This window comes from Muntiacus reevesi, chromosome 14 (genome assembly GCF_963930625.1).
Source record: "Muntiacus reevesi chromosome 14, mMunRee1.1, whole genome shotgun sequence".
Lineage (NCBI taxonomy): Eukaryota > Metazoa > Chordata > Mammalia > Artiodactyla > Cervidae > Muntiacus > Muntiacus reevesi.
Window position 1 is genome coordinate 13,008,252 of NC_089262.1, and position 6,000 is coordinate 13,014,251.

A 6,000-nucleotide genomic window follows, 5' to 3' on the forward strand; every position below is an offset into this window, starting at 1 on the left:
AGAGGATCCTTGGTGGGCTACAGTCCATAGGGTCACAATGAGTCAGACATGACTGAAGCGACTGAGCTCGCACACACCCTCAAGGAATATCTGCTACAAAGGACAGAATAAAAGATCATGTTTAAGAATAAGATCATACAGTTCTAGGACTCTACTGTTTGGTTCCTTGATTTGAGGAGCCCAATGGCTTCCAGTTGGAAAGACAGCAATGGACTTCATCTGGCAGCAGTTGTCATAAATATTTGTGTAAGATTAACTTCAAAGATTTATTTATTAGTACAGTGTGTGTGTGCTCATTTACTTAGTCATGTCCGACTCTTTACAATCCCACGGACTGTAGCCCACCAGGATCCTCTGTCCATGGAATTTTCCAGGCAAGAATACTGGAGTGGGTTGCCATGTCCTACTCCAGGGGATCTTCCCAACCCAGGGATTGAACCCAGGTCTCCTGCATCTCCTGCACTTGCAGGTAGATTCTTTACCACTGAGCCACTTGGGAATATCAATGCATGGGTCACACAGAATTATCCAATATCATGTATTTAGTATAACCAATTTTTTAATAAAGTATTGAGGAAGAATTTTAATTAATATTATTTTTATTTTTTGGTTTCACTGGGTCTTCTTTGCTGCTTGGAGGCTTCCCCTAGTTGGGGTGAGTGGGGCTATTCTCTAGTTGCGGTGCAAGAGCTTCTCACTGCAGTGGCTTCTTTTGTGGCAGGCACAGGCTCTAGGCGAACAAGCTCGGTAGCTGTGGTTTGAGGACTTGCGTTTTCCGGGGCAGGTGGAATCTTCCCAGACAAGGGATTGAACCAGTGTCTTCTGCATTAGCAGGTGGACTCTTATCCACTGTTCCACCAGGAAAGCCCTAATAGACACTTTTGATGGAATATTTAGACCCAGATGTCGGTGTCCAGTTTTGAAATGATCATAAAAGCCCTTCCAAATTGAGCAGACTAGATATAAATTCCAGCTTTATTGTCCTATATCTGGGCCTAGTGCAGTGTTACTACATGGCTCACTGTGAATGGACTGAGGGGGAGCTTCTGCTTCTAGACTATGTAATTGTGTTCATGTAAATATTGACCTCTTTCATGATGGCATGACTTCTGCCCATATCCAAGCTTCCAGAGAGCAAAAAGTTCAGCCCAAAACTTCAAGTTTTACTTTCACCACCTCTGTGTCCTTCCAGCCCAAAGCCTACTTATAATTTGCTTGGTTTAATTTTCAAAGCCAATTTTCGCTCTCAGCATATCCCCACAGTTGGAGGTAGGAAGTGGGTGGCATAGGTAAATTATCTTGAAATTGAGCTTTTGCTGTGAATAAACTAGAATTTGCTAGTTAAAATTTGTCATGAGTTACAGTTCTCCAGACTTGTGATTGCCTCTGGGGGTGGGGAGGGGGATGGATCAGGAGATTGGGGTTAGCAGATGCAAACTCTTATATACAGAATGGATGAACAACAAAGGCCTACTGTATAGCACAAGGAGCTGTAATCAATACCTGTGATAAACCATAATGGAAAGGAATGTGAAAAAGAATATATATGTATAACTGAGTCACTTTGCTGTGCAGCTGAAATTAAGCACAACATTATAAACAATTATATTTCAGTAAAAATTTTTAAAAAGTTATAGTTCTCACTTTTAATAACTTCTTTAACATTATTTTTTAAAGGGACCACACAGATGCTTCTAAATGTGCTGTAAAGATGAGTGGAGATTTCTACGTACTAATATAAAGTTGTAAAATAATACGACAGAGGATGAGGTGGTTGGATGGCATCACCGACTCAATGGACATGAGTTTGAGTGAGCTCCAGGAATTCCCTGATGGACAGGGAAGCCTGGCGTGCTGCAGGCCATGGGGTCGCAAAGAGTCGGACATGACTGAGTGGAACTGAATATAGAATGATCTTCAGACTTTTTTTTAAATTAATTAATTTTATTTTTTATGTTTGCTCGCTCTGGGTCTTCATTGTTGCGAGTGGGCTTTCTCTAGTTGTGGCGAGCAGAGGTGGTGTGTGGGTTTCTCATTGCAGTGGCTTCTCCTGTTGCAGAGCACAAGCTCTTGGCAAGTGAGCTTCATTAGTTGCAGCACGTGGGGTCAGTAGTTGTGGTGTGTGGTCCTAGTGTAAGTGGTCTTCAGTAGTTGCAGCACATGGCTTAGTCCCCTGAAACCATGTGGTATCTTGCGGAGCAGAGATCGAATCCATGTCTCCCGCATTGGCAGATACGCTCTGCGCCACCAGGGACATCCCTGCAGACTATTTTGATAAGTGAAAAAAAAGCAAGGTGCCAATCTCAAATGGTTTGCTACTGGGGGCTAAAAAAGGAGAGCTATATGAATATGGCTGTGTGTACCTGTGTGTACTTGTTTATATTTGTGAAAAGATACATTGGAAGTATAAACAAAAATTTTTCAAATGTTTATTTATGAGGAAAAAAGCAAGAGACCAATGTGGAACAGGGAAGGAAGAATTTCTCTGAATGTAACTTATTATCAAATTTTGGCTTTGGAAACTTTTATGTCTTATGTGTTGAAACAAAATTAAATCAAAAGAAGACAACGTGGACACCAGAGATGAAAATCTCATGCCTGTTTTTTTCTTGTTTATTTCTCTTTTATTCTGAGAACAGGATTTGAGACAGATTTAATCAGAGTGCAGATGTATGCCTTATGCATTTTATTTTTATTTTTCTATAATTGTTGTTTAGCTGCTAAGTTGTGTCCAGCTCTTCACAACTCTATGGGCTGTAGCATGCCAGGCTCCTCTGCCTTGCAGAGGAATTTGCTCAAATTCATGTCCATTGAGTCAGTAATGTTATCTAACCATCTCATCCTCTGCCGCCCTCTTCTCCTCTCGCCTTCAGTCTTTCCCAGCATCAGGGTCTTTTCCAATGAGTCTGGTCTTCAGATCAGGTGGCCAAACTATTGGAGCTTCAGCTTCAGCATTAGTCCTTCCAATGAATATTCAGAATGGATTTCCTTTAGGATTGACTGGTTTGATCTCCTTGCTGTCCAAAGTACTCAAAGTTTACTCCAGCACCACAATTTGAAAGCATCAATTCTTGGGTGTTCAGCTTTCTTTATGGTCCAACTCCCACATCCATACATGACTAGTGGAAAAATTATAGCTTTATTGGCAAAGTGATGTCTCTGCTTTTTAATACGCTGTCCAGGTTTGTCATAGCTTTTCTTCCAAGGAGCAAATGTCTTTTAATTTCATGGCTGCAGTTACCATCCACAGTGATTTTGAAGCCCAAGAAAATAAAATCAGTCATTGCTTCCACTTTTCCCTCTTCCATTTGCCATGGAATGACAGAACCAGATGCCATAATGTTAGTTTTTTGAATGTTGGGTTTTAAGCCAACTTTTTCACTCTCCTCTTTTACCCACACCAAGAGGCTCTTTAGTTCCTCTTTGCTTTCTGCCATTAGAGTAGTATCATCTGTATATTTGAAGTTATTGATATTTCTCCCAGCAATCTTGATTCTAGCCTATGATTCATCCAGCCCGACATTTCTCATGATGTACTCTGCATAGAAGTTAAATAATGAATCAGGGTGACAATATATAGCCTTGTCATATTCCTTTCCCAGTTATGAACCAGTCAGTTGTTTCATGTAAGGTTCTAACTGTTGCTTCTTGTCTTGCATACAGGTTTCTCAGGAGACAGGTAAGGTGGTCTGATACTCCCATCTCTTTAAGAATTTTACAGTTTGTTGTGATCCACACAGTCAAAGGCTTTAGCGTAGTAAGTGACGTAGATGTTTTTCTGGAACTCCCTTGCTTCCTCATGCTCCAAAGGCTTGCTTTCTCCATGCTCCAAAGAATGTTGGCAATTTGATCTCTGATAACTATCAATACAATAGTTCTAAATAAAAACATGAGAGAAAATCTCTGTGACCCAAGGTTAGGCCAAGATATACATCAAAAGCGCAAACCATATGCAAAAGTGTCCTGAACTGGACTTCAGAATTTAAAACTTCTCTTTTAAAGTATGCTTAAGGAAATTAATACCAGCCATAGACTGTGAAAAATATTTATAAAATATATATCTGATAAAGGGCTTGTATCCAGAGTCATACACACACACACACACACACACACACTCTTTCAAAACACAATAATAGAAATCCATATAACCCAATTAAGCAATGGGTAAAAATTTGAAAATCTGCCTCATTAAAGAAGATGGAAAGAAGCCAAACTAGCACATGGAAAGACTGCCAGCCTCACTAGTTAGTCACTAGAGAAATACACAGTCAAACCATTAAATACCTATAAGAATGGGTAAAATTAAAAACAAGGAAACAAGCAGAAAACACCGAATGTCACCAAGTGCTGGTGAGGAGTCAGAGCAGATTGGACTCTCATACACCACAGGTGGGAATACAAAATGGTATAACCAACTGCTTGGGAAAGCAGTTTGAGAGTTTCTAATAAACATACACGTATCAAACAACCCCTTTCTAGGTATTTACCCAAGAGAAATGAAAGTATATGTCCAGAAAAAGACCTGCTGATGAATCTTTGTAGCAGCCTTTACTCATAATTACCAACAACTGTAAAAAACACAAATGGCCATTAGCTGGTGAATGGATAAATAAATTGTGATATATCCATATGTGGAATCCTACTGAGCAATAAAACCATAAACCATTGATGCATGCAACAAAATGGATGAATCTCAATTGCATTATTAGGACCAAAAGAAGTTAGAGGCTATATGATAATATTTTTATGACATTATGGCCTTCCCTGGTGGCTCAGATGGGAAAAAAGCCGTCTGCAATGCAGGAGACCCTGGTTAGATTCCTGGTGCCTCAGAGTCGGACACAACTTGAATGACTAAGAGCTCACACAAATAACATTATGGAAAATACAAAATTATAGGACAGAAATTGGACAAATAGTTGCCAATGGCTGGAGATCTGAAAGGATTGTCTATAAGATGGTATAAATGAACTTTTAGGATGATGGAAATATTCTGTATTTTGACTGTGGTTATGGTTCCCCAATGCAGAGAACTATCCACCTAAAAAGGGTGATTATTTTATTTATATAAATTATTATCTTGATAAACCACGTTTATCAAATAAACAAATGAACAAAACAAATAAATATAATTCCTTCTTTCTTGGAACAGCTATTAAACAAATAAATATAAGTGTGTAAATAAATATACAATCCAGTTCTGTTCAGTTCAGTCTCTCAGTTGTGTCCAACTCTTTGCGACCCCATGGACCACAGCACGCCAGGCCTTCCTGTCCATCACCAACTCCTGGAGTTTACCCAAACCCATGTCCATTGAGTCAGTGATGCCATCCAACCATCTCATCCTCTGTCGTTCCCTTCTCCTCCTGCCCTCAATCTTTCCCAGCATCAGGGTCTTTTCAAATGAGTCAGCTCTTCGCATCAGGTGACTAAAGTATTGGAGTTTCAGCTTCAACATCAGTCCTTCCAATGAACACTCAGTACTGATCTCCTTTGGATGGGCTGGTTGGATCTCCTTGCAGTCCAAGGGACTTTCAGGAGTATGTAAATATACAGCTACATACTGCACTCAACAGTACAGCTGGCCGCCTCAGCAAGGGCTGGATTAGGAAGTTTGCAGTTTATGTTTGAATATTGTGCTGTGCTTAGTCGCTCAGTTGTGTCCAACTCTTTGCAACCCCGCACCATAGCCAGCCAGGCTCCTCTGTCCATGGGGATTCTCCAGGCAAGAATACAGGAGTGGGTTGCCTTGCCCTCCTCCTGGGGATCTTCCCAGCCCAGGGATGGAACCCAGGTCTGCCACATTGCAGGCAGATCCTTTACCGTCTGAGCCACCAGGAAAGCCCAAGAATACTAGAGTGGGTAGCCTATCCCTTCTCCAGGGAAACTTCCCGACCCAGGAATCAAACCAGGATCTCCTGCATTGCAGGTAGATTCTTTACCACCTGAGCTACCAGGGAAGCCCAGAAATAGGGATACGAGGTGGCAAATGGAGAAAAG